Here is a 14799-nt window from a genome sequence, read left to right as displayed (position 1 = left end):
CTTCACTTTGGATTGCTTCCACGGAAAGATGTGTGTTCTCTCTACTTTCTGAGCTGAGCTGTGCTTCATGCACTGCCCTGCTGGGATCTGGGAGGAGGAGTGACCCCTTTTCAGTGGTGTCTGTCAGTGCATGTCCCTGCAGTGAGCTCTGTTCATGGCATGTGATGAGTGTGTGCCCCCCGTGCAGCTAAGGCAGGATTTTCTGGGAGCTGTGGGGAAAGGTAACACAGCTCTGGGTTTTCCTTTGTCAGACTTCCTGGTTAGATGTGGTAAGTGAGCCTTTGGCAGAGCTCTCTGTGTTGTTTGCTGGCAAGGTTTTTTGAGTCATGGGTAATGTGTTTGGCATAATTTCTCCAAAGTTCTGTGCCATCCCACAGAACTGAGAAAGTGGCAAGGAACATAACCGAGAGCGCAGATATTTTATATCCGTGGCCCACTTAATAAGACAAGTAAATAAAGCTGTGTCAAGAAGAAAAAAAACCCAAGAGATAGCAGTCCTTAAAGACACATCAGGTGTATGAGTAGTTCTAATCTAGCAGTAAACAAGAATCATGCTTTGTTCTTTGTGATACACTTTTGCTCCAGAAAGGGAACAACATAGCAGAGTTTGGGAGAAGACTTCAAGGTCTTAACATTCTCTTAACGTTCTCTTAACGTTCTCAAATGCAGGAATATTCCAGACTTGCATCTTTGTGGCCCCCCTAGGGAGAGAGGAGTAGGAAAGTTCTGAAGGGATGTGCCTGTGTCTCAGAGAGCAGCTGAGGCATAGTCATGCACTGTGTGTGAGAAAGTGCCTTGTCATCACTTAAGAGTATCTTCAACTCCTTTTTTTTGTTTGATTGCTGTTTAATTCATATGTTGGCAAGCCATTCATAACCAGCTCCTGTAGGTATGTCCCTTTTTTCTGTAAAAAGTCAGCCTAGCCAGTCTCATTGCAAAAATCACGAGAGCCCTGCCCTGGCCTGGCTTGAGGAAGATGCTGGTCAGCTTGCTGAAGGTTGTGTTTGCCAGCCCTGACAGCATGGACTGAGGAGGGAGCAAATCAAGCTTGCAGAGAAAAATTCAATTGTGGTTTCTTTTTTGTTCTGGATGCTTGACTTGGCAATGCTATTTTCCTAATGGAAGGGGTTTTTGGGAGTAATTTTATGGAACAAGTGCCATAAAGTGCACTCATATGTCTTCTCTTATTTGTGTAATGATTTTTAGCAGTCTCTCAGTGTGGGTGAGGAGATGTTATGGGATGAGGAAAGGGAAGTGTGCTGAGTACAGTACATGTGCAAGGAACAGAGTGTCCCTCTGGGGAGAGGCCTTTAGTCTGAGAGCTACTTCCCTCTCTGAATGCATTTCTGTCATTGCAGATAAAACTTTTAAGCATGTCTCTGCTCAAGTGCTTCTCTAAGCAACTAGGAGAACCTGTTTGGAAGAATCAGAGTATGCCCGTGAAGCTTTGCTGGTCAAGTAGGGTTTATTGATGCATTGAAAATACAGGCAATAGTGTGTGACAATATTAACTCTCACTAATAGTCCTCTGGCTGACTCTGTATTAACCTGTGGAGACTGTGTATTAATCCATGGGGTTTTTTTTTCTGTGGTTCCTTCAGAATTCTACTGATCAGTTCTAGCATATTTTTCTTCTCTCTCAGATAACCTTATTACACAGAAGCTTCACACATGTTCAGCTGAGAGCTCTGCAGAAGCACAGGATGAAGACTGGGGGAATGCTGGAGCATCACTCAAATCCTGCTCAGCACAGTCAGGTTGGAGGAGGGCTGAGCAGAACCTCCCCTGACCAACAGGGATAAGTGTCAGGACTCATTGCCTGAGTCTTGGCTGCACAGCTGGGAGCACCTTGCCTCAGATTCCTAAGGAAAAGTTGGGAGAGCTGTGGAGAACATCTGTAATAAAGCTGGGCAGGATGAAACAACTAGGATTGTTTTCTTGAGGCAGCAGCTCCAGGATTAAGGATGAAAGCCACCTACAAGTATACATTCCTGACTGTAAATACAGTGTTGGAAGGTGGCAGCTTCTGAGCCCAGAGGGTCCATTTCAGGGAGCTGCAGAGATTCCCTGCCAAACCATCTGCTGGTAGAGATGCTCAAAGTGCTGGATGTGTGCTATGCTTCACAGCTCTCTTAAGTTTCAGTGGTTTTGTGCATCCAAACCAATACATGAGTTATTTTTTTGGAGTTGAATGTATCACAGAACCACAGAATAGTTGGGGTTGGGGGGGGCCTTTAAAGATCATCTAGTCTAGTGCTCTTGCCATGAGCAGAGACATCATATGCTGCTTGTGGATTCTATTTGCAGTTGGCCAAAGTTGCCTGAATGAAACAGCTCAGAGGAAGAATTGCAAAATTGTGGAGTGCAGGTGAACCAAGTCTTTGGTGTGAAAGTCACAACTGAAGCAGAATAAAAGCTGAAACTGAAAACAAATACATAACGTTAAGGTTTGGTAGCTGGGCATTCAAGGTACTCAGTATTCTGCTGGGGCTGACTGCTCTCCAGGTCAGGTGAAGTGAAAAGGGAAGGATTTCTCCCCATCCAGAGGAAAATGTAGTGTTGTAGGTCACCTGAAAGATATTCTGGTGTGGGAGCAGGAAGCTTTAATGGTTGAAGATGCATTGACAAAGGCTGAAAAGGCATTTGCAATCTGTCAGGGGAGCCATACATCTAAGGCAATGTTAGGTTTGCTGCAGGATGGGCCTTGAGGTGAGCTGCAACCAATTTGACTTAATCTATAACAGTTAAGAAAAGGAAAATTAGTCTCTGTAGGGTAAGAAAAGGTGGACTTGAAAGCAGAGGTTGAATTATTAAAGGAACAGGAACAGAAGTGGAAGAACAGAAGACAAGTAGTGCAGAGTGGTGTGTGCTGCAGAAAGCCTGTGTTCAACATCTGTGATGAAGTGCATGTGATGAAGGACATACAAAAGGCTAGACAATAAAACCTCCAGCTGTGCAGTTACTTGGCAGTGGAAAAAAGCTTAAGCAGCTTCAGGGCTGTACTTAGAGGCAGAATTGTGGATTGGATGATTCAGCTTCCTCGAGGAATCTCCTGGTCTTTGAAAAGAGCATTGCAGGAAGAGCAAGGCGTGGTTGGATTTGCTGGTGCAGAATTTAGCCCAGAGACCTCAGCTCATGGGACTAAGGGAGGTTGTTGGTTCAGTCCAGATCAGTTCGGTGTGGATATACCAAAATACACGGAAGAGACATTTCCTATCTCACCCCAAGTTTCTTTGTACCAAGCTTAGACCAGTTCTCTTCTGCTAATCCGTGTGGGATAAATGGGAGGAATTGCAGGTGGATGCAGACAGAGGGAAAACTGCCACTGCCACCATGTGAGTGGGAGCACTGAACTCTGCTGGGGAGCGTGGACACAGGGACTACAGGGCGTGAGGCTGTGCTGCAGACTGTGCTTCCCTGACACCACAACTGCTACCTGGAGGAACTCAGAGTGGATATACAGGAGTCCCGCAGAGAGCACAGTGGATTTTAAGTTTAATGAATTTGGGAACAGAAAAGAAAAATTAGAAGAGTTTTGCACTGACAATGTGTGGATTTCAACTAGATGTGTATGACTTAATATTCACTATTTAAATAATAATTTAACAGTAAAAAATCTAATGTATTAAGCATGGACTCAGTCTTGAATGAGCAAAGGTAAATGGTAAATATTGGTTATTTCCAGATCTGCTTTCTTTGAATAAAGTGAAGTGTGTATGATGTACAGTAACTTGGGTAAACGAAGAAACAATTTAAAGAAAGGGACTGTCCCTTCTGCTTGAGGAGAGGAAACTTCAGCCATTGAAAAAGTAATGGAAGATTCTGGGAAATCACTGTTTTCCAAGAAAGGTGTGTCCTTAGAGAGTGGTAAAGTGCAAACATCATTTGGGGACATGTGGGTCAGACCCCAGGGATTATGCAGGACTACATTTGTGTGAAAAGGTACCACCAGCTGAAAGTGTAGAAAGAGCTTGTGGTGCTTTGCATCAGGAATAAATAACAGGATTAAGAATACACCAAAATACAAAGACCAGTATTGGAAGAAGTGCTTTAATTGATTCAGATAAAACCTTGAAAGAGTGAATTAAAAGCATAATAAGTCAATATCCATTGTTAAGTTCTCATGGTTTATTTTACAGGATGATGCTAACAGCATTACTGGCTTGAGGAGAGGTTGCTCAGTGTAGTGATGAGGATGATGCTGATTTCAGGCAAGAGTGTAGCCATAGAGAGATTCCAGAAAAGGTGAATAAAACAGAAGGGAAGAGGTTTGAAACAGAAAAACACTAAACACTGACAGTACTTTAGTAAGGAGTTTGGAGAATCATGGAATTTAATGTATATGAAAGAAAAATTACTAATGAAATAGTGCAATCCAAGTGGGGTAGGGATAAAATAAAAGGAAGACTGTACAGGTGAATGTTAGAGGAGGCTTGTGTGTGTGCGCTAATCAAAGCTCCCTTCCTCTGTCCCTCCCTTCCTCCTTCCCCTCAAGTATTTACCTGTAAGATTTTCAATGTTAACCATGACTTCAGTTGATAAATACAATTACTATTTATAAGACTGACTGTAAAAGGAATACCTCTCATTAGAATAAAGGAAAAAACGGTAGAAGCATCTGTAGAGTAGTCACAATATCAGACATCTTAACTGTGAAAGGCATTTTTTCTGTACAAGCTATCATAGTTCAGAGCAAAGACTTCTGTGATGAGTGTGTGCCAAGGAAACAGGATGATTATTGGTAGTTATTGTTCTTTTCTGACTGTATTAGAACACTACTGTAACAATTATTTGTACCAACTACAAAGTTATTTGGTTCTTGAAGGGGAAAAGTGGAACAAGTGAGTATTGAGCAAATGGAGAACAGACATAAGCAGATCATAGTATTTTTTGAGCTTTGCTGACTAGAATATTGGCAAAAAAAAAAAAAAAGCAAGAACTTTGTACCTGGATAAAATTAATGCCTGAGAAAGGTGGGAGGTTTGCTCAGTGAATAGCTTTATCAAATTAAAAAATAATACAAGTAATGATACTGTAATTTTTCTTCAATGATAACCAAGCATTTCTCTGTCATTAGAAATGACAAGCAACAGTGATGACATATGAATTTACAAAGACTGCCAATGCTATGGAATATTAGCTGAAGACATCCCTTGATTACAAAAAAAGCTTTGTGAAGGAAAAAAGTTAAATGAGCCTTGCAGTCTAAAATAAAAAAACAAACATGAACATAAGTGAAAGCTGCTCATGCAGAATTTGAGCAAGTCATTACATGCAGTTCCTCTCTAATCTTTGGCACTGCAATTAATAACAGTTTTGATTACACATCTCACTTATCGGTAAATCACCTGGCCACTAACAGGAATCATTGTATCAACATCTCAAAACCTTGATTGATTTCTGTGCTATTTGTTGCCATCACAAAGTGCTGATGTTGTTTGGGTTATGACAGCCTGCACTGACTGCCAAACGCATTCACCCAGGTAAATATGTGTGTGTGTGTCAAACAAATCTGTACCTGTGTTAGAAGATCACAGACCAAAGAAAACGTTTCTGTTACTACACAGCAAGCATTAAACATCAGTGGAATCCAGTTTGTACTGAAGTACTCATAAATATTTATTAAAGTAGCAGTTCCTGGGGACTATTTCTTATGGAATGCCAGAAGTAGCTTGTAAATTTCCTTTGAAATAATTTGTAAACCTGTATGTTTTGGGGTTTGTTTCCTTATTGTTGATGTTGAGGCGGGTGCCCAGGATCTTGATGACTGTGACAACTTGTAAAAAGTCAGGATGAGGTGAAGGGGTTGTGATTTACTTTGGCCAAGGTAATGGTGCCCTGCTGCTCCTGATGGGCAGAAGGCACACTGCTTGTATATCAAACGTGCTTGCTTCTTCCTGGGAATGCATGTGGAGTGGCTTAACTTTTTTTTTTACTTCTTTTTTAGAAGAGTGCTTGAGAAATTGTATGGAGTTCATCTGCTGAACAGTATTGTTTTTGTCAAATCAAGACTGATTTTTATGAAGTGCTTCAGGTTTCCTAATTTCTGCCTGAGGGAAATACTTTTTGCATGTCCTTCCCCTCTCCCTCCCTGACTGAGTCCAGGGTGGTGCACTCTTGTTCTTTGATGCCCTGACTGCCAACCATTGCCAACAGCACCATCTTGGCAAAAAGAACAACAAAAAGAATTACCCCCCTGTAGTTGTGTGTCCTTTTCCCCTCTTTGGTGCCATCCATGTTTTCCTTCTTGTTCCTTTGCTGTAACAGCCATGGGACCCCAAGGAGACACTTTTTGTGTGTTTAACTGTGTTTTCATGCATGTTCCAGCTGATCCTTCAGCTCAGTCCTGTATTATTTGAGCAAAGTCCATGTGCAGCATTTAATAAAAAGTTTAGACATCATCAGTCACATCACCACCTAATTCTGGGTTTAAATGTTTAAGGTAAGATTGTTCAAGGTAAGAACGTGTTCATCTGATCACGGCAAATAAAAAGCACTTCCCAAGTATTTTAAAAATACCTTCCTATCTGGGGCATGAATTTAAGTTCTTAAGTTTTAGAAATTATCTGTTGCTAAAGTAGAGCCTGGAAAAAAAAGGATCAAAACCATTTGTTAAGCAAATAAAATTTTCCAATAGTAAATGGATTCTGTCACCTGAATTGAGATATACTACCTGGAACTAGTTCCCTGATTACTTTTAACAGTTTATGAAGGGTTGTGACTGGCTATTTGGATTTTTCTTCCCCTGCAGCTGTGAATTAGATGAAAAATTACTGCAGCTGAACATAACATTGTTTTGTCACTAGGAAATTCACTGCTGGCATTGAATTCAGCCTGGAAAAGTAAAGAGGTCATGACACAACATCTGTTTTGTGGAGAGCATAGTTATTACCACCAGTAATACTGCAAACACTGGAGTGGAAAAAATAACTCCAGAGCAAAGATGCTGCTAAGTTGCCTTTTTGACCATCGCTTTATGGGCTGTGTTACCTCAATTTCCCCTCACATGTGTGTTTGGAAGGGAAGTTTGAACAAAATGCTCCTGCTGCTCAAACATAAGGTGGAGCTGTTTCTTTGTGATAGAATTTCCACCTCATCTCCTCCACGTCTTCCTTTTTTCACCCTCCTTACCACGTTTTCAGTGTTGCCGGTGATTTTACAGGCAGCGTGCTGGAGGCATGTGAGGTTTTTTAAACTCCTGTAACGATCTACATTTGCTCTTAGGTTTCATTTTTAGCTAACCCAATCCACATGAGATGTTAGGGGATCTCACCCTGCACTAAGCTGTGGTTAATCCTCCTCACCCTGTTGCTAATCTGAACTGACTTGGATTCCCATCCCAGCCTTGGGCTGGTTGTAACTGGGGTAGCTTCTTTACCTCTTCCTTGGGTTGATGGCCTTTGTGTGTCAGTGACAAAAACAATTTAAGGTACATAAATATTAATAATTTTTTGTCCACTTCGTGTTGTCATTTCTCTATTTTTACTAATAATTTCAATTTATGGTTTCTAATGAACATTTTCTGAGGGCAGAATGTGTTGTGACCTCCTTGGAAGCAACTTCCAGAGTTAAGAGTTAATGTTTTACAATGGCTGCATTGGCACCTGTGGCTCTCTGAGCTGCTGACCCTACTGAAGTATCCCAGTGTTGTATTTCTCTGCTTTGGAGGAATGATTGGAAGTATGGGTGCAGTGTTTCAGGGGACACTCAGAGACTGCAGCTGCAGGCAGCTCCCAGGAATGAGCACCTTTCCCCCGTGCCTGCAAAACCTCTCTCGTGCCTGGTTTTTGCTTTACCTTTGAAGTTGCTTTCTCCAGGTCCTGACTTGCAGAGATTCAGACTCTTACCCTTCTTGCTAAAAGCCACGTCCTCAATCCTTCCATTATCTGGCTCGTGTGAAAGTCTCAGTTGTGGATTTCAAAGCTTCTCTGTGAACTGGATGTGTTTGTGATTTAACTGGGAGATAGCCAGCAGCTTCAAATGTGAAATTCACTTTCTGTGTGTAGCAGATAGTGTTACACAGCCCTGAGAAAAACCCATCACACACACACAAAACAAACTGTGGCAACCCCTTGGGATAATGAAGGTTTCTTTATTCTCAGGTTTTGCAAACGCTCTATGTATTGAGTAATCATCTTCTAGCTGCTCTTAGAAGTAGCCCTCCCTAAGTTCACCTGCAGCCAGCGAGACAAAACCCTTTTTATGAGGTCATTCTCCTCTCATTCACTTCTGTAATATAAAGGTTGACTCACCAGCCCCAGCCCTGGAGAGGTAGATAGGATATCTACACTGTCATTTCACTTTTCCAGCCCTGTTATGCCACATATTAGTCAGAGTTCATTTATTTCATTAGTTTACTTTGTAAAGCAATTACATAACTGTTACCACAATAGGGACTAGAATGGTGTTTTACATTTACTAAAATAACTCGCCAATTAATTTCAAATGATCTCTGTGCAGCAATCTCCTACATATAATAGAATTATTCAAATGTCTATGAACATTTTACATGTAGTATTAGAGTGAGTTAGATCAATCAAAAATTAATTGCATCCAAGGCATCAGTATAGCCTTCTGGGATCAGCTGAATGCCAGTATGTCACAATAAAGTCATAATAATTGATGTAGCATTGAATCGTGCCTTTGCTTCTCCCTTATAATGGCAATTTTATTAGCTGAGCAGGCTAGGTGGAAAAATGAAAAGAAAAGAGAAATGAAAGTAAGTTAAATACCAGCTAGTGGCCATTAACTTTGATTTAATTCTGTGCTTATGTGGTTTATCATCCTGACACTTTCTGTATGCTTAAAAAAACTTGTTTTGCACAATTGCACTTCCCCTGTGCTTCCTATTTATATGTGTAGAGGAGAATGGAGTATATGGCTGAGCATTCAATTCAAGCTGTCAACACAAAATATTTCTTCTCAACTTTGATTTGATGACTGGGGCAGTTAACATGAAAAGTATCTCTCCTGGTAAGTGTTTGGTTTTTCCTGGGCTTCTTTCTTTCTCAGGGTGTGACTTTCATAAACCAGGACTATTGCTATATCACAACTACTGGAGAGCTGTTGAACTGAATTAATACTTTGGCTTCTTTGTCTATGGGTATTGGAGAACAAAGAAATTCCTTAGCTTCAAATTAAACGACAAACTTTTTACTGTTTTCAGAGAATCTGTGAACTAGATGAGATTTTGTTTCCTTTATTTGAAAAGCCACATTGACAGTCAGCAGGTATAGAAAGATATTGAGTGAGAAGGCAAGCAGGGGTGGTGAAGGGCAAAATTACAAGAAAACCAGACTGTTGCCTTGTGTTAGGGGGACATGGGGGTAGCTGTTGTTTTGTCTTGTTTTATTGCCCAGGGACCTGAAAACAGGTGGTGAAAACAGTTAAACATACTCAACTTGGTAGAGCTGTAGCTGGGTATTCAGGTGGGAAAAACATTAAAACATGAGATGGAAATCCAGATCTACAAAATTCAGAGCTGTCAGGCTTCATGAGTAATGCAAGAAAGGGATATTAGAGTCTGGAAGACACATTGGTGCCTGAGAGCTGGCAAAGGGAGCAAAGCAGATTAATGTAGGACTAGAGGAAGCCTTGTGAGTCCGCATAAAGTGACTTTTTCCCTGTGAGCTTGCCTGTGTTAGCAATGCTGTTGTATCTTGTTCTCTTTAGTTCTTCATCTACCCAGTCCTTTTTCCTTACTTCATCTTACTGCTACAAGTTTAAAAGCAAGAGCAGAAACAAACCTGCAAAGTTGTGGGGCTTGTGAACAGACAGGAAAACTGAGTGTTCCCTCTAAGTGAGCCCCAAATTGGCTGGATTCAGCTTGTTAGTGGTGGAAGGTTGAAAACAAATGTGAAAAGTCTTTGGACTTTCTTCTCAAGATCTCTTCAGATCCTGATAGATCTATTTAAAAGCACCTGAATTTCAGCAGAGAAATTGTTATCCACTCATTCCTGGAGGGAAAGCCAAGGCACTAAGTGGAAAGGTGGTGTGACTCCAAGTGATTGAACTACTGCAGCATGTGGGTGACTTTGCAGATAAAGCAACTAGAACTTGACCTCTGATCAGGGCATTTCATCACTACAGAGCTGACAAAATTACATTATCAGAAAAGTAGGTAAAGCATGGAAAGGGGCAGAGGAGAGAAAAAAAAAAGAGCTTTGAAAGTTTAAAAGCCTGCATCCCTTTCAGGGCTGCACTTTTTCAGCCTGCATGTAAACAGCAGAGTTTGATTTGTGAAAAAAGCCAAACTGAAGCCAGTGTAGGTGGCCCAGTCCTGCTACCAGCTCAGCTGTCAGAGGGCTGGATTCATCCTGGTTTTCAGCACCTGATGTGCTTGAGCTGGGCTGAGACCCTGCAGCCAACCTGCTGCTTGGCCTGATTTTGCACCCTGGCTCTGGAATGCCTGCCTTGGTCGGGTCTGCTCGGGCTGCAGGGTGCTTGGATTTGCCCTGCAGTTGGTGACACAGGGATAGGTGGTTGTACGGACAGATATTTGCTAAATTGTGCAAGAACGGGAGGGGATTGTGATTGTTTGTGGGAGACTGAAAGGCAGGAAAAATGAGGGAGAGGTGAGATAGGTCAGCACTGTAGGGTTTGCGTATGGTAAAAAAGCGACAGTTGGCAGGCTTTTTTCCTAAATTATAACTTTCTAATTTGCTCCTCATTTAAATTTATCTGGAACATATATCTGTGGAAGTGACAGCAAAGCCCTCATATTTGAGAGGCAGTAAAATTAGCCAACATAAAGATGCAGAACATGCTGCAGATTATGTAGCTGCAATTCTATGATGGAGAAAATGCATTCCCTTTTCCATTTACTGATTATGGATTTTAGCATGCTATAGGTATTATCCAATTTTTTTTTTTTTTAATGCTTAAACCTAAATTAAAAGGAGTGGGGATAATTCACTGGCATCATAAGGATGTTTTGTCCTCGCAGATGTTGCCAGTCAGACTTTCTGACTAAACCTGCCCGTCAGGGCTCCTAATTTGAAATGAAATGCAAAATTAAGGCATGACAGAAATATTTCTCAGAGTCGACAGATCAACTGTCAGATTCTGAGCAGAATTATCTCTCACTAAGTTTCCTTTTAACCCAAGTGACCTGCAAAAAAGCTTTGTGAAGTACAAGGCATCAACAAGTGGCACAGGATACTGAAGAGCCAGCTCAGCCTTTTCAATAAAAATCAGTGATTCCTAAGAGTAAAAACTGAACAACACTTGTGTGCATGTGTGTGGGGGGTGTGTGTGTCTGGCTTTCCCTTGGATGAACTGAAGTTATCTTTCATGCTTTGAAATGGTGTTGATCTTTCCCTAACTGGAGGCATTTCATTTCTGCCGGGGGAATTTGAGGAAATCTCCTTGCCTTTTTGTGCATCTCTGGGTCATTTGTCACAACTGCTGTGCTTCAGCACAGTTGAGGTGTTTTAATGGCTTTAACCTGATTACCCGGCAGACAGTTTATTATTTTCTGTTATTTTCCCCTACCTTCCCTTTCCCTTTCTGTATCTCAGCCTTCCTCCCTCCCTGAGTGCTGCCCTTTCAGATGTTGGTTTGCTTAGCACTGAGCCATGGGATGCCCTTGTTCTCTGCATGTTTTTCTGCTGGGTTCTGGGTCCTGTTGCACAGGATTTGACTGGTTCTATCCTCCAAAACAAAAAAAAAAAAAAAAAAAAAGAGTGAAATTAATTTTGTAAATTAATGCTTAACTTCTTGTAGTAATGAAGAGTTTATTAGATTGCTTGTAATTATACAATTTATTTCTCAGTGTGAAGAGAATTTTTTTATTTGACTCAAAGTTTAATCATATTTGAGTGATTTAACTAAGCTATTATTTGTGACCTTCATTTGTACAAGTATGCTTTGCTCTTTACTGGCAATACCTGTGAGGCTATGCACTTTTTTTTTTTTCTATTTATGTGGTCTGATTTAGAGTTGTGAAGTACAAACTATTTCTTTCCCCCTAAGGTGTGCTTGTATAAACAGTTTTCAGTCAAGTATGAACTTCTCTACAGAATTTTATATTTTTCCTAAAATTACAGGAAAAGCCTAGAGAAATTTTGGGCTCCCCAAATTTACTCCCTGTCAGAAGTGTAAGGTACAGTCAGGGATCAAGCTGGCATTGGAATTCAGTTGATTGATGTGGCTTCTGCTCCTCTCCTGAGTATTTCTCTCCCAGGTTTTTGTGTTGCAAATTTAGGGCTACTTTGAGATAATCAGGAGTTCTGAGAACACTCCAGAAATGTAGCTTCCTACTGGAACATTCAGTTTTTTGTATTTCTATAAATGGATTTGTGAATAAGACTCTCTTAATGTTTTTTTGTCTTACAGTAACTGGAAAAAAAGAAGTGTTTTTCAAATGAGGAATACTGGGAAATTGCTCCATGTGAGACCATTTATCTGCTTCCTGTAATCATGGGTTACATTACTGCACATAATGCTCATGTGCCTGAAGCAATGCCATATTACAGCAGCAAAAATAATAGCAATGTCATTTTAATAGTTACATGGAAGTATTTCCCATAACAGAGAAGTTATTCTTACCTTAGCTGGTTTGGTTGGGGTTTTTTTGGTTTTTTTTTTTCCCCAGTCTTCCATGATTCTTCAGGGCAGAGCTTTTCTGATGTTAATAGAGCTGGGTATTGTCTTCATGTTTTAAAGCTGTTCATAAGACTGTTCTCTGTCTTAATTGTTTGCTTGTTCTCTCAGCCTTCTATTACTTATTTTCTACAGCTGAAAAAAAGAGCACCACTATATGTTTAATTGTAATAATTCTGTGGGTTTGACTGTTGTTTTGGGTTTTTATGGCTGTTACTGAAGTATACCTGATAGGAAAGAAATATAAATTATCAGTGACTAATGAATGAGGATATTTCTTTATCTGCAATAGTATTTTAATGCTTCTCCAAGTATTTCTTCATTTACATTTCTTTTCAAGGTGGTTTAAAAATGTTCTGACTTTCTTATTTTAGATATGGACACTTTTATTCAAGTTAATTAAGTAACAATAACTTTTGGCAACTTCAGGGAGAGCAGAGAGACCTCCTGGGCCTGGAGCCTGGAACCTTCCAGTCTCTGCCAGTTCTTTTGCATGAAGATCTTAGCTGAGACTTGATGCTTTTAAGCAGCGTCCTTTTATGCAAGAAATCACTACTTGGCATCTATTTTCACTTTCTGAATGAGAGATATTCAGTGATGAGCTTTCCCCTTGTGGGAAGAGCAATGCCAGGAGGACTTTTGTATCTACAGCACTCTGGGTTTCCAGCAGGAGTGGGAGAGGAAGAAGGATCCCAATTTCATTGCACTCCTTTGTTCTGCCAAAAGATGGAGTAAATGATCTACTGAACTGCCTGTGCTGCTAATTGATTTTCTAGGCAACCAGGAGCTTTTCCACAAGGAAGGAAGGTTTTTAGTTGCCTTATAGTGTTAAAGATTCCTACGTCTCATAATCTGTGCTCAAAGTAATGAGGCAGTTCTTCTTAATGGATTGACCAAATTGGTTGGTAACAGATGGGTTGATGACAAATGGGTTAATTAGTAGTCTTATCTAATCAGTTTTTATTTCAATTATTTTGTCTACTTATGTGTGGAAGGGTTATTTTAAAACAGTCCTTTCACCCCTTGCAGAGAAAAGAAGTATCTGTGTTATTGGTCAAAGCAGTGCCTTCTACAAATATAGGGATCCTCATCAAATCAAACTAAAAATAGTATTGGTGGATCATAATTGCAAGAGAAAAAGTTGGCATTTTCAGTGATGCAAGCTTTTTTTAGACAGTTGCTGTGGAACACTAAAATTCTTTGGCAAATAAACCCACGTGCTGTAAGTGTAGCTGGATATATATTGTCTTTTTCTGCAGATTTTCACTGTCCCTGCTGAAATTACCTGTTGGATTCTAATGGCTGAGCTTCTGCCATCAGTTACACTGGCATGAATAGGCTTTGTTTTTTCCTGTACCTTTGTGACTGTATTCACCTCAGTCAGTGCCTGCCTTTGTGCCACAGGACTCTGTCTAATTGTTCCTCTCAGGTGTGCACCAAGTGACTCCACACAATTACTAACCCCTCGAGTCAGGGGCTGCTAATCTGAGCCATTCAGTAAGAAGTGCTGGGAAAACCAATCAGGATAAGTTGAAGGAGGCTGGAATCACAGGAGACAGACTACAATTTAGATTCATCAGGTAATTGGACTATAGACTTGTATTGTGGGTAAAACTGGTCCCAGAGTGGCCTTTTTTTGCGTGGTAACACCATGGTGATTTTCCCAAGGTGCAGCATGGTGAGCTGCTGTTCTTACAGCAGCCTTTAGAACATGTGTTGCATCTAATGTCTTGTGTCTTCCATTGCTTAGACTTTATTTTCCCCTAGAAATCTCATTTCTTTGTAGAAGTCTCACCTGCAGAAGTGGTCTCATTTGACTGCTTCCAGAAAATCCTTTTTTCAGGCCTGACTTTGTAGCTCTTCAGAGAATTGAAAGATGGAGGACTACTTTTAACTTTGAACGTTTCCAGTAATGCAGATTTTCGCCTTTAAATGTCAGTAACTTGCAGCCTTGGAACAGAAGTGAAATGCCTGGTGGGTGGCATCAATGGGGCAGAGAGGTTAAATGACTTATTTGGATGTACTTGGCAAGTCTGTGTCAGAGAGCAGTCCAGAGTAGTGTTTGGATTTTGTATCTATTTCAGGTTACAGATGATTCTATTATCAACCTCCCAGTAGGAAATTTTAGACATAGCTCCTTGATTCCTTCTTGTCCTACAAAAAACCCCACAAAAGTAAGCACTTAATAAATGATAA

This window comes from Onychostruthus taczanowskii, unplaced genomic scaffold (genome assembly GCF_017590055.1).
Source record: "Onychostruthus taczanowskii isolate IOZ18803 unplaced genomic scaffold, ASM1759005v1 scaffold9, whole genome shotgun sequence".
NCBI classification, from domain to species: domain Eukaryota; kingdom Metazoa; phylum Chordata; class Aves; order Passeriformes; family Passeridae; genus Onychostruthus; species Onychostruthus taczanowskii.
Note: the sequence above shows the minus strand (reverse complement) of the source record.